Raw genomic sequence first — 14,893 nt, 5'->3', positions numbered from 1 at the left:
ACCAAAAGTCCCTGTCTCAGGTCTCCCAAGAGTCAGTTGTTGCCTATCTCTGACCAGCAGAGGGCAGTGCATGCTCGCTCAAGCCAGGGCTGAGTTCAGTCTGTACAATGTCATCTGACAGACTTTGTGTGCTCTTATTCCTTGGAGATGTGCTTATAACTGGGGAACAAGATTGCTTTCTAAGTATTGTATGGAAAACAAGTTGTGTTCTTGTTCTTTCGTTAAACAGTGATGCTGAGAATTGGGCTCAGTTCAATAGGGCTGACACTGACATAACACCCTGTATTGGGAAGTCAGTTTACAAATGACTTTCAGATTGGCAAAATCATCTGTACATAGAAGGTACCAGAGGCTTCAAATAGAAAATGGAGACTAGAGTCTCAGGTGCCCAGCTAGAACTTTCTTCTAGGTCCTTAGGCCTCTCTCCCAACAACACATGTACATTTTTTTTTCTTTTTTCTTTCTTTTTTTTTTTTTTTTGCTTATGTGGTGCTGAGGAATCAAACCCAGGGCCTCAGGCATGCGCTCTACCACTGAGCCACCTTCCCAGCCCTCACATGTACGTTTCTTTGGCTGTAGATCTTTCTAGTCGTGTCTTGGCTCATTTTAGGGTCTTTGGAGTCAGGGTGGGTGAAGACCACCCCTCAGCCCCCACCCCTGCCTTTCTGTTGAAGGGTTGGTCACTTGCTTTGGAATTTAAATGTAGTCAATCTGAAATCATTTATATTATTTCCAAACCAAACAACAAAATGGGTAAGTTGTGTGAGGTTTGATTTTCACAAATATTTTTTTTGGAGGGGGGGTTGGTTCCAGTCGTGGGCCTGAACTCTGGGCCTCAGCACTGTCCCTCAGCTCTTCAGCTCAAGGCTAGTGCTCTACAACTTGAGCCACAGTGCCACTTCTGGCTTTCTTTTTCTTTTTTTTTCTTTTTTTCCCCCTGCTTATGTGGTGCTGAGGAATTGAACCCAGGGCCTCATGCATGCAAGCAAGCACTCTACCACTGAGCCACCTTCCCAGACGGTTTCACAAATATATTTTTAGTGATTTTGGTGGTGGTGGTGTGGGGCTTGAACTTGAGGCCATGATGCTGTCCCTGAGCTCTTTAGCTCAAGGTTAATGCTCAACTACTTTAAGCCACAGCTCAACTCCCAGGTATTTGGTCATTAACTAGAGAAAAGACTCTCATGCAAGTTCCTACCAAGGCAAGATTCCATGAGCCATCAGACTCCAGTGAAGGAATACTTGTTTTTTTGTTGTTGTTGTTGTTATTTGTTTCTTTTTGTCTGCATGTACTTCCATTTACGGTAGCACCACTCACAATAAAGATAGGGAATCAATCAAGTGTACATCATTGGACCAATAAAAAGAGAGCATATACATTCAGTGGAATGTTATTCAGCCTTAAGTAAAAAATAAATAAATAAATAAAATAAAATCAGGTTCACGCCTGTAATCCTATCAATTCAGGAAGCTGAGATCTGAAGATCAAAGTTCAAAGTCAGCCTGGGAAGAAATGTCCATGAGATTCTTTTCTCCAATTAACCTCCAGAAAACCAGAAGCAGATCTATGGTTCAAAATGGTAGAGTGATAGTGAGACAGTGCCCTAGACCCATGTTCAAACAAATAAAAAGAAAACAATTTCAACAATATAAATTGCACAGTAGAACACTAAGCTTCAAGAAATAATGCAAAGCCGGGTGCTGGTAGCTCACACCTATAACCCTAGCTACTTAGGAGGCTGAGATCTGAGGATCACGGTTCAAAGCCAGCCAGGCAGGAAAGCCCTTGAGACTCTTATCTCCAATAAACTACTATAAAACAAGAAGTGGCATTGTAGTTCAAGCAGTAGAGTGCTTGCCATGAGCTGAAGAGTGCAAGGACAGTGACCAGGCTCAGAGTTCAAGCCCCACAACTGACAATAAAAGAAGAAAAAAAAAGAAATAATGCAGGTACAGAAACACCAATATCAGACACACCCTTTTATATTTGAAGATTAAGAAATGTAGCTTTAGAGCAGACAGAAAAACCATAGGACACTGCTGAAGCATTGCTCATAGTCCTCCTTCAGTGAAGGGCAGAGCCTGAGGCTCCCGTGCCTTTTCTGATCCTGTCTCTTACCACTAAGCGCAGGCTTCCTCGCTGCAGCCATACTGGCATTTGTACTGTTCTGCAGCAGCCCAGGATAACCTGTGCCAGGCTGGGGGCCACTGTTATTCTACTGCCTGGAATGCTCTTCCCCAGACACCCAGCTGCTCATCCCCCATCCTCCCCCACTCCCACCCACCAAAGAGATCTACTCTATGAAACCCTGCTCAAAAATACAACCTTGTGCACATGCATGCACACACACACATGGGTGCAGACACATACAGAATATTCCCACCACTCATCCTTTCTGCCTTACATCATCCTTCTGATGTATTCTCTTTATTACTTATGTAAATCTGGGTAAAGTCTTTCTCCATGCTTGAGTGTAAACTCACAAGGAGAGATATTTTTGTGCTGTTCTCAGCATTGTGTCAGTCTTCAGCATGATGTCTCTCACCCTGTGGTCACTCAGCAAATGTCCATTGAATGAAGGCCTACCCATTCCCTTACACACTTATTTGACAAGTGTCCTGTTGCACATGGTCAAAGCTCTTTCCCACTGCTTTCTTATGACTCCCTTCCACAGCCCTTCTCACCCTTGCCTTGTGGTCTCCTCACCTGTGTTTCCATGCCCTTTGCCTGAAGCCTTGTGCACCTCAATCTCACACATGGAGATGGTGTGCACACACCAGCTCAATGGCTCCTCCTCTGGGAAGCTTTTCCATCCCACACTGGCTCCTCCCTCTTCAGTTCTTCCAAGTCTTTCCTCCAGCCCTGGTCCCATCCTGCTGGTTAGAAGCCTATGTAATGATCTGTGTGATATTCTAGCTAAGCTGTGGGAGCCTCATTCTCTGGGGCAACTTTTGGTCCTATCTCCTTCACCTACTGAGCCAAATGTACTCCAACTGTTCCACAAAGGTTTAGGAGTGTTCTAGCATGCGTGTGCATCAGACTATCCATTGAAAAGTCAAAGGTAGACCTGAGTTTTGGACAGTGAGCTCACCTTGCCCCTTAAGACAAGACTGGCATGGAATCATAAAATGACTTGCCTCCTGCTTGGCATACTGCCCCTCTCCCCCATCTCCACAATACAACTCAACACTGAAATCACAGCAGCGAAGAGGCACACTCTCTACTGCACTAGGACTACAAGACACTAGCCTCTTAAGCCAAACCCACAGATGTGAATTGAAGCCCACTCCCTCACTCTGAGCCTCAACTGCAGCTTTTGGGGCAGCAAGGCCTTGTCTCCTGGAAGTCTCTGCCTCACTCTGAGGAGATCATTTGACACATCTAGCTCTGCATTGAGAGCTGAACTTGAAGGAAGAAAAGAGCACATTTTCCTTCCTAATTCCCTCTCGACGTGCACATCAGGTTGGGTTTTAAGGAGGCTGATTCCCAGAGGAATTCCTGACCAGCCATCTGCTTGTGTGCTTCTGAGACATCTTGGTAAAGAGAGACGGAAGCTGTTAATCAATCATGCAAAGGGAGCTGCTTGCTCTTTCACTAGGAAATGGGAGTGCACATGTCCTTGAGTGTGCACATGTTCTGATATTCTAAGGGTCTTGATACACTTGCACTATACATGTCCTTCTCTCCCTGTCCATTCTGCACAGCAGACTAACACCACCTTCCTTCCACACCCATTTTAATGTGTCACTGACACAGCTGTCCTTCAGATAAGTACACAAATACCTTTCATAACAACAGAGAAACAAACCTGTGCCACAAGAGATTAGCAAAGTCAAGTGCACTGCCTGATGCTGGAGGCTATGTAATCGTAACTATCCTAGAAGCTACCTGGATTGCAGTGACAGCCAGTCTAGGAAGACTCCATCATCAATTAACTAGAAAAATGCAGACCTGGAGGTGTGACTCAAGTGGTAGAGCACCAGGCATGAACATGCAAATTGAAAGAAGGAGAGAAAGAAAAAGAAAGACTGAGACAGAGAGATGAAAGACAGAGAAATGGAAAGAGTTAGAGACAGATTCAAGAACAGGAAGAGAGAGAGAGAGGTAAGAGAAGAGGGAGATGAGAGGAAGAAGATGAGGGGAAGGAAAAGTAGACTAAGAGACGGTATGAGGTAGAAGAAGAGGAGGGAAGAGATAGTAGAGAGGGGGAAAGACGGGGAAAGGTGAAAGAGGAAAGTGATGGAAAAGGAAGCAGAGAGAGAATTAAGAAAAAAAGCACAGAGATAAAGACTTGGTACGAGCAAACACTCACAAACATATACACACAACAAAGAAACAAAAGGAAAAAAATAAAAGGCATGGAAACATCATGGAATTTAACAGTACTTCCCTCCCCACATACCCTCTTCACTGAACACTGGACCACGAGGAATTCAGGATTCCTCAGCTCCCTTCATGACCTTCCACCTCTCAGTTCTCCTTCAGCATTAGTGTCAACCCTGTCATTCACCAGGTGCCTATCCTTTACCCTCTTTAGCCCTCACTGCTTCTATCACCAGAATCCCACCTCATTCTTTGAGGGGAGATCTGCTCCCCAAATAACCCTGAACTGCACTTGTCCACCAGGAGACCCAGTCCTCCTCTTGCTACAAATCTCATCAGTTAGCTCTGCAGGCTCAGCCTCCTAACCCCAATGTATACAGAGCAAAGTCCAGCTGTGCCCAACTCCTCCCCATCACACACTTGTCACCCAAGACAGCATCAGCCTTCAGCACTTCCTCTGTGTGGAAATCTAATAGCCCTGGATGAACCAACGCAAATAAGACAGTGGTGGAGAGTCACATCCAATCTTACTGAATCTCCACTCATGTCCAGAAGTAGTCATCCCAGGCAGGGTCCATCCTCAGACCAAGTTCACAGAGGCCTGGTCCATCCACAGGCACCACTATACCTCCGTGTTCTCTCAGGTCTCCTGCTCCTTCAGAGGTTTCTCCAGCTCTCACTGAAAGGAAGAGAACATATTTTAATTAATATACTTTGTGGTTCCAAAAATAGGCTCTACATGTTCACAGTGGTCTCATATGTGAAACTCAGCACTCACAACACTCTGTTTACCTGAGGAGAAAAATTGGGCTAACAGAGGAAGTTGCAATTACGACTTCAGGGTGTATTCATTAGGGTCTTTCAAATATGTGTTTTATCTTTTACCAATGTGAGCAAATAAATGAGAAATCGGGTTCTCCTGGATGATGGCTTTATGTTGGGATAGTGATGAGTAAAGGATTATAGAGAAAACACACACAGAAGAAACTGCATTGAAATGGAGGAAAGTGGGGCAGAAACCACTGTCATGGTACATGGAGACAGGTCTCATTTCTTTCCCAATGAAGACTTGCCCTTATGCTCCAACCCAGCCAGTGTAACTGGTGTGCTCAGGAGTTGGACCCAGTCATCTAGAGGCCACAGTAGGAGGAGCAGAGTCCAGGATGCCTCCTGACCCTCAGATCAATGGGCTTCAGCTCAAATGTAAATACAACAAATAAGTATATAAACATACAGGAAACCTACATGAAAGGTAAGGTGATTACCTGCTGTAGCATTTGGAACAAAACCACCTCAAGGACAAAGGTGAATGGTTGTCAGGTGAAGTCACCATGTGATCAAGCTGCAACCCCTACCACCTCTGAAGGTAAAGACACCTTCAGGCTACTTTTCCATTTTCCTTTCAGCCTGGGAAGGCCAGCTCAGTGTCAGATGTACTTTGACCAGAAGCTCGGCTGCAGAATCCTGTAGCACCAGGCACTTGGCCTGAGTGTGCTACACGGGGACTATGCCAGGCATGCTGGGCTCATAGCACTAGTCATGCCTCCTGAAATGAGTGAACTAGTGTGTAAAGGACTGGTAAATAGTCACAAGAATCAAGTCTGTGTGAGAGCTTGGAGGACTACTACTCTTCCATGTAGCCTAGCGGACCATTGCCAAGGCCACTGGGCACATGGGAGGATGCTGCTACTGCTACCTTGGCAACCATGTGGTAACCATGAGGACATCGACCAGAGACAGGGAGAGAAGGGGAGAGACAGACCGACAGACAGACACAGAGACAGAGAGACAGAGACAGAGACAGACAGATACAGAGCAATAGAGAGAATGGGTTGATCAGGCAGTTTGAATCTCTTGGCAAGTATAAATTTTACAGACATGACAAAATTTCATGAAACCAAAAAACAAAATTAAGAGCTAATCCCCAAATAATGTACCTATAAAAGCTTGTTTTTTAAAAGATGGTTTGACTGTAGCCCAGGCTTGCCTTGAACTCAAGAGCCTTCTGCATTTGCCTTCTAAATACTGGGATTACAGGTTTGCACTACCAGTCCATCATAAAAAGATCATCTTCCATCCTGAGGCTATCCAGGTGTACATCAAGGGTTGCACCTCTTAGAACATGCTCTTGTGACAGGAAATTCCAAAGGATTTCATAGCTCTGGGTCAGATGCTACTATAACTCAGGAAATGACTAAGGTCTTAGGAGCTCTGATTGAGGAACCAGGGTCAATGACCAAATAGTAGAGCAAAAGATCCTACTACCACCCCTGTTACTCAGGAAAGCATGAGTGTTTTTGGATTTCTATGTCAAGAACCATAGAAAAAGGCCAAATACATTTACATCACTGGCAATCACAGGAGATTGTTTACAAACAGAATGAATTACTCAGTAAGTCATCCTATCAAGGGTAATAGGTTTCTTGGTAGTTACAAATATGGAAAAGGAAAAAAAACTGGAAGAATATTTGGGGTGAGATTGCAGTTGGAGGTGTCAGTGTGAACTCATGATTTTGAGTATATATAGATGGATATATATACATAGATTGGTGTACAAATCAGAAGTTGAGACACTCAGGAGGCTAAGAGCTTGAACACTGAAGTTTGAGACTAGTCCAGGCAGGAAAGTTTATTAGATTTCACCTCCAAACTAACCAGCAAAAAGCAGGGCTTAAAGGGGGGCTCAATTACTAGGACCCAAGCAAAGCAAGCAAGAGGTTCTGAGTTTACATTTCTTTACTACTAAAAGAAATTAATATAAATTTAAATGTGTATATGTGTAAATATACATGTATGGGCTTGTATATATCAATGCACACCCATATACATGAATACATGTATTTTGTATATTCGTTTTATGTATTTTCCAGTTCTCTTCTCCAAAAGGGCCTAGGAACAATAACATCTCAAAAGCAAAGAACATACCTAATACTCAGATGTTGGTTTCTAAATGCCATCCAGCCACAGCTCCTGGATAATAGTTGATTCAAAGACTAGAGCATGGAAGGTACTAAATAAACATTGATCTTGTGTATGAGTGAAGAACAAAAGCACTAATGAGGGCTTAGGGGTAGAGTGCTTGCCTAGCATCCATGAAGCCCTGGGTTCTGCAGTGCCACATAAAGAGAAAAAGCTGGAAGTGGCACTGTGGCTCAAGAGGTAAAGTGCTAGCCTTAAGCAAATAAGCTCAGGGACAGTGCCCAGGCCCTGAGTTCAAGCCCCAGGATTGGCAAAAAAATAAAATTAAAATAAAATAAAAGCACTAATAAAGTCTGTTAGAAGGGGCTCGCACTGGCCAAGTCTGGAACCATCAAAACCATGACAGGAGTGGAATTACAACCCAATGCATTCAATAGGAATCCCTTAGCAAGTTCAAACATGAATAAATATGTAAATACATAAGCAAACTGTCAATGATGTGAGGAATGGGATATTTCCACAGCCTTATGTGTTTTCCCACACATCACTGAGTTACAAAGGGAGAGGAGAATTTTTTCAGTAGAAAAACTGGCAAATTTGGCCATCTTCAAGTGATCAAAATTACCTACTACACTCCCAAGACAAACTGATGTCTCCAGCCACCTGGTGGGATGCAGTGGGAGGCACACAGTGTCACTTCACGATAGTCCTGCAAGACCCAAGTCAAATCATGATAAAACTTCAGACAAGACTAAGTGGAAGTGGCATATAATCTTGAAAACATTCAATAAAAATCTTGAAAAATTTTCAAGATTGAAGAAGACTGCAGAGCCAGAACCAGAGCAGGCAATCTTGACTTCTGGATAGGATCTTTTCACTATCAAAACTATATCATGAGCCAGGCATCGGTGGCTTACGCCTGTAATCCTAGCTACTCAGAAAGCTGAAATCTAAGAATCATCATTCAAAGTCAGCCCAGGCAGGAAAGTCCATGAGACTCTTACTTCAAATATCCCTCAGAAAACCAGAAATGGAGCTGTGCCTCAAACTGGTAAAGCTCCAGCCTTGAGCTAAATGCTCAGGGACCTTTTACTGGTCCTAATTCAAGCACCAGAAAGGAACCAAAAAAAAAAAAAAAAGAAACCAACACTCAGACACTATGGATGGAACTGGAGGACACTCAATTTCATGAGAAACACCAATATCACACACACCCTTTCATATTTGAAGACTAAGAAATGTGGCTTTAGAGTAGACAGGAGAACCACAGGACAATGTTGAAGCATGGTGGGTCACCACTCTGCTCACAGCTTCCTTTGGTGTAGTGCAGAGCCTGTGCTGCCAAGAGGCTCCTGTGCCTTCTCTGATCCTGTCTCTCCCCACTGAGCCCAGGCTTCCTTGCTGCAACCACACTGGCATTTGCACTGTGCCAGCTGGGGGCCACTGCTATTCCAACTGCCTAGAATGCTTTTCCCCACACCCAGCTGCTCAGTCCCCTATACTTCCCCAAAACCCCCTTGCCAAAGAGGTCTACTCTGATACTCAAAAATACAACTTTGTGCACATGTACACACAACACACATCTGCAAACACACAAAAACACAGATTATTTCCAACACTCATCCTGATTCTTTCTGCCTTAATCTTCCTTTTCATATATACTATGTACTACTTTTGTAAGTTTGAGTATTCTCATTCTCCATGCTGAGTGTACTTCCTCAGTGAAGTACACTAATCTAATGCCCTGCTGAATGAATATCACAGTGGTGGAGGTTCATATCCAATCTTACTAAATTTCTGCTCATGTCCGCTTGTACTCATCTCCATCCACATGTTCCTATATTTTCATGTTTTCTTAAGTCTCTTACTCATTAAAAGTTTCTCCACCTCTAGTTGATAGAAAGGAAATTATTGTAATTCCTACATTTTTTGGTTCAAAAAATGGGCTCTGGAGGTTTATAGTGTGGCAATATTTGAAATTAAGCTTCCTACACACCATGTGCCCTAGGAAAATAATCAGGCCCTACTCTTCTTCCATGAGACCTAGAGGCTTCCCCTGGGAACTTCCAGGGAAAAGGAAGCACCATGCCCAAAGCCTGGTGCTCTGGGGAAGGGGGTGTCAACTGGAAGCATCTTTGGCGACTCAAAGGGTCTCTCCTAAGAATCTGACATCTCTCAGTGCTGAAACCCTTGTACTGTGGAAACGTAATTCTCTACCTCTCCATTCTCCACATGCAGCCCAACCCAACACCCTTTCCTTTCCCAAAATTTTATGAGTTGTCCCTCATACAAGTACACAAATTCCTTTTGTAATAACAGAGAAACCAATCTGTGCTGTACCAGATTCACAAAGTCTAGGTGCTGGAGGCTCACCTGTATAATCCTAACTACTGTACACACTGACACTGAGAAGACTGTAGATAAAGCCAGCCTGAGCAGACTCCATGTCCAACTCAGTAGAAAATCAGGCCTAGAAGAGTGACTCCACTGGTAAAACATCAGCCAGAAACACGCCCACACTCAAGAGAGAAAAAGGGAAAGAGGGGGCCTGAGGGGGAGAAGGAAAACAGACAGAGAGAAAAACAGAGGGACATGCATACATACCTAAACACAGAGAGACAAAGAGACAAATTCAAGAGAAAGGATTGAATGAGAAGGAATGAGATAGGGAGAAGAGAATGATTAGAGGGAGGAGAAGAGGAGAAGAATGAGGGTGTAAGAAAGGAGAGATTAGAGACAGTAGAGGGGAGGAGGGCCCAAGGAAAGGCCACAGAGGGAAAAGGAGACTGAGAAAGAGAAAAGAACAGAGTTCAAGCCAGCACATTCCCAAATGCATGCACACAACCAACAAAAAGACAATTAAAAAGCATTGAGAAATCATGGAAATTAATAGTACTTCCCTCCCCACCCACCCTCTCCACTGTACATTGTTCCATGAGGAGTTCAGCATTCCTTACATTCCTCCTCAGCTCTCTTTCAGCATCAGTATCAACCCTGTCTTAAACCAGTTATGCATCCTTTGCCTATTTGGACCCTTATTGCTTCTCTCGCCACAAATCCATCTCATTGTTTGAGAATAGCATTGCTCCTCAAATACCCCTGAGCAGTACCACTGACCCACCAGGAGCCCCAGCCCTCCTCTTGCTGCTATTCTCATCAGTCTACTCTGCAGGTTCAGCCGCCTGACCCAGTGTACACAGAGAAACGGCCAGATTTGCCCAACTCCTCCCCATCATACACTTGTCACCCAAAGGCAGCATGAATCCTCAACACTGCCTCTATGTGCAATTCTAATGCCCTGGGTGAACCAATACAAATATTCTAGTGTGAAGGCTCATATCTAATCTTACCGAATTTTTGTTCTTGTGGGAAGGCAGTCATCCCAGGCAGGGTCCATCCACGGGTGTGGTCCATATACAACCAAAGTCCATCCAGGCTATGTCCTTCCACAGATCCCAGTTTATCTCAATGATTCCTCAGGTCTCCTGTTCCTTGACCACCTCTAGCTGAACGGAAGGGAATATCTTTTAATTCATACACTTTGTGATTCCAAAAATGGCCTCTTGATGTTCAAATATTTAAAACTTGGCTCTGATAGCATTGTTGATTCCCCAAGGAGAAAAATTGGGCTCTGCTATTCTTCCATGAGGCCTAAAGTCTTTACCGGGAAACGGAAGCACCATGCCCAAGCTGGGTGCTTTGGGAAAGGGGGCCTCTCTGGGGACTCATAGAGTCTCTACTAAGAATCTGACACCTCTCAGCGCAATTGTACAGCACATATGTCGTCCTTCCCTGTCCATTTACACAAACCCATCACCCCCTTCCTTCCACAACCAATTGTAAGGTGACTCTACACAGCTATCCCTCACATAAATACACAAATGCCCTTTCAAAATAGAGAAAGCAACCTTTGCCACACCAGATTAACAAAGTCAATTGCATTCCCTGATGCTGTAAGCTCTTGTCTGTATTCCTACCTATCTCCCAAGATGATACCTTGAAGATTGCATTTACAGCAAGTCTGGGAAGACTCCATCTTCAAGTAAATAGAGAAATGCAAGCCTGGAAGTATAACTCAAGCAGGAGAGAACCAGACATATCCATGACAACTGAGAGAGAGAAAAAAGAGAAAGACAGAGAGGGAGAAAGGGAAAGAAGGAAAAAGGGAGAAGTGTAGAGAGAGAGGAAGAGTGAGGGAGGTGGAGGGAGAGAGAGACAGATTCAAGAGCAGGAAGAGAGGGAAAGGGAATGGTAGAGGGTAGTAGTGGAACAGCAAGAAGAGGAACAGGAGAAGTAGAATAGGAGTAGCTATGGGAGGAATGAAAACAAAGGAAGAGAAATGGTGGGCGGCAGCAGGGAGAAGGTGAGAAAAGTGGAGAGAGAACAGAGAAGGCAAAGGAAACAGCATAAGAAAAAAAGCACTGAGGTGTAGCAGCACACACTCACAAACACATACACACAACAGACAAAAGGAAAAAAAAAAGAATAGTGATCAAGAAGTCTTACAAATCAACAGTTAATTCCTTCCCACCCACTTTCTTCACTGAAAAATGGCCCATGTGGAATTCAGGATTCCTCAGCTCCCTTCTTAATTTGCCTCCTGTCATTTCTCCTTTACATTTAGTGTCCACCCTGTCATTTACTTTGTACCCATCTTTTCCCTCTTGTAGCCCTTATTGGGACTCTCACCAGAATCCCTTTTTGTTCTTTCAGGGGAGATCTGCTCCCAAATAGCTCTGAGCTGGACCACTGATCCTACCTACTGCAGAAAATCTCATCAGTCTGCTCTGCAGGCTTAGCCTCCTGACATCAGTGCACATATAGCAAAAGTCAGGTGTGCTCAAATCCTCCCTATAACACACTTGTCACCCAAGGGCAGACAGCATCAGCCTGAATCAAATCCTCTCTGTGGAAATCTCATGGCCCTGACTAAACCAACACAAATAGCCCAGTGGTAGAGGTCATATCAACCTTACCAAATTTTTGCTACTGTCCAGATGCAGTCATCCCAGGCAGGGTCCATCCAGTGGCACCACTGTATCTCCATACTTTCTCAGGAATGCTGCTCCTTCACAGGTTTCTCTACCTCTACGATCAAGGAAGGAATATTATTCTACTTCATATTTTTAGCCAGTCTAAACAGTGGCTCTGGTTGGTCAGACTGTTCTCTTATTTGAAACTCAGCCAACCCAGCCTTCTGGTTCCCCTTAGAGAAAATGGGGACTCATGGGAGGAGTTGCCATTCAAAACAACCTGTCTTAGTAATAGGGTCTCTTTGATTGTGAGCAAATAAACAACTCTGAAAGAAGAGATGCTTGGATGAAGGTTTTATGTTGGGATAATGATGAGATTTAGAGAGAAATTACACAAGCAGGAAAGTGCATTTAAATGGAGGAAAGTAAGGGCAGAAACCATTGATAGTGCATTGGGTGAATGGAGACAGGTACCTCTCCATTCGCAGTGAAGATTTGCCTTTGTACTCCAACCCAGCCAGTGTAAGTAGTGTGCTCAGTAGTTGTACCCAGTCACCTAGAGACTGCGGAAGGAGAAACAGAGTCCAGGATGCTTCCTGCCCCTGAGATCCATGGATTCCTATACCACGAAGCTCAAGGGCCTCACTTTAAACCTAAATAAATAAACTAGCAATTGGGGACACAAGCAACCTACGTGAAAGGTGAGATGACCTGAAGCGTTTGGGACAAAAACACCTTAGTGTTCAGAGGACCAAGGGAAAAGGTTGTTCAATAAAGTGACAATACTATTAAGTAAGGGATCGATGTGTAAATGCCCAGCTCAGAAAGTACAGCAGATTGAGGCCACCTTTCAACTTATCTTTCAGCATTGGAAAGCCTTGGTGATGTCAGCTGTCCTTTCTCCGAAAGGAATCCCTGCCGGAGAATCCCCTAGCAGCCGTCACACAACCTGGCCATGCTGGACTGAGACCTCCACAGTGTGAACTTCCTGCATGACTCCTTTCCCACCTGCAGCTCTTCAATTCCACATCTCTCTGCTTTAGTTAGACTCACCCCGAAGATCTGAGTCTGGTGGCTTTCAACTGTGCTGTTTCAGAGTTCTGCACTGCTTTCTCTGGGACAGCTTTGCTCTCAATCTGTGAACATTACTTTGGGGCCTTCACACAGCAGCAAAGTCTGCGAAAAATGGTGACTATCCTGTTAGCCACCCTCCTCCAGCCCTGTCTAATGTTCCACCTGAGGTCTATGGCCTCCCCCTGAGGATGACCAGAGGGAAGACCATTTTCCACTGAGTGGAAACTGTCTAGTGTACCCGACCAGCTAAAAGAATCTGGGCCACAAATGAAGCTGGAACTGGAGCTCTGCAGGGTGTAGAGCAGAAGGACAGGCAGACTGGCACTTTGGGTTCTCTTCAGAGGTAACTGAAAATTTGAGGACAAGCTGAAGGTGTTACATCCTGCAGAATAGGTGGCTCTTTTTTTGTGGAGGAAGAGGGCTGGTGGGATTGTCCTCAGGAGGTGTGCATGGTGGACTAGCCAAAAGCATCATTTTTGATTCCACACTTCTGGTATTCTCCTTTATGTTTTCATGGATGAGCAGGTAGGTGCCATGGCTTCATTGAATGCTCTGTTCTTTCTTTTTAATACCAGCTACCGTGTACACCATGTTGCAAATGACTGTGACAATAACGGGGTCCAGCTTGCTGGGCAGTTGCTCATCAGGAAGCAGGCCAAATCCCACACTTAGGGCCAGCCATGGGTGCTCCATTATCTCCTCAATAGCAGGCCTCAGATTGAAGCCCACAGTCAGCAGTTTAGGAAGGAGATCACGTCCCATTGTAGTTGGTAAAGGGGACCGGTGTACCTGGCCTCTAGGATTTGTTTCCATATCTGTCATCTTATTCTCCTCAAATGGCAACTTTCCCGTTGTCATCATATACAAAAGCACAGCTAAGTCCCCAAATGTCCACCTTGTACCCACTGAACATGTTTTGTAGGATCATTTCAGAGGGGTGGAATAGTAAGGCTCCACAAACCCCCTTTAGCAACTGTCCTGGGGTCACCCTGAAACGCCAAAATCACTGACCTTAACATTGCCATTGGTGTTGAACAGGACGTTGTTGGCCGTCAGGTCTAGGAGTACAATTCAGTTCTCTTGAAGGTAGTGAATGGCACTCGTGATCTGTTTGAACAACCTCTTGGCTTCATACTGGAATAGGCGTATGCAAGGGGATTTATTGACTCCACCCCAAGAGATGGCCCTGAGTGGCCAGCTCAGTGACAAGGAGTCTTCATCCTCCATCACCTGGAATAATTGGATGATGTGTGGGTGACGTACACTTTTCACAATGGTTACTTCATTTTCTTTTTTCTGTTTGGTCTGATCGTGGGGACTGAACTCTGGGCCTGGGCACCGTCCCTCAGCTCTTCAGCTCAAGGCTAGCACTCTACCACTTGAGCCACAGGGCCACTTCTGGCTTTTTTCTTATGTGGTGCTGAGGAATCGAACCCAGAGCCCCAGGCATGCAAGGCAAACGCTCTACCACTGAGCCAACTTCCCACCTGCTACCTCGTTTTCTATCTCATGACTTTTCAGATCTTTCCTTGGGAGAACTTTGACTGCCACTGTGGTGTCAGTGAGGCAGTGATGGGCCAGCTTCTCATAGACACAGCTGCAG

General features: G+C 44.7%; 1 long non-coding RNA gene across 2 annotated transcripts; it reads right to left on the bottom strand.

Annotated features, from left to right (window-relative positions):
- Positions 1 to 3,533: 3,533 nt before the first annotated feature.
- On the bottom strand, positions 3,534 to 14,512 carry LOC138835231 (uncharacterized). 2 transcript variants are annotated; one of them, XR_011374521.1, is made up of 4 exons: positions 14,302 to 14,512; positions 12,220 to 12,331; positions 10,594 to 10,749; positions 3,534 to 5,003 (listed from the first exon to the last, which is right to left on the bottom strand). It is a non-coding gene; the product is annotated as an uncharacterized lncRNA (long non-coding RNA). The 2 variants fall into 2 exon arrangements; XR_011374522.1 differs by lacking the exons at positions 12,220 to 12,331; positions 14,302 to 14,512 and adding an exon at positions 11,240 to 12,181.
- Positions 14,513 to 14,893: the final 381 nt, after the last annotated feature.

Source organism: Dipodomys merriami, unplaced genomic scaffold (assembly GCF_024711535.1).
Source record: "Dipodomys merriami isolate MVZ:Mamm:240054 unplaced genomic scaffold, mDipMer1.0.p SCAF_2303, whole genome shotgun sequence".
In the NCBI taxonomy this organism is placed as follows: domain Eukaryota; kingdom Metazoa; phylum Chordata; class Mammalia; order Rodentia; family Heteromyidae; genus Dipodomys; species Dipodomys merriami.
This window is presented reverse-complemented; position numbering and strand designations above follow the sequence as displayed.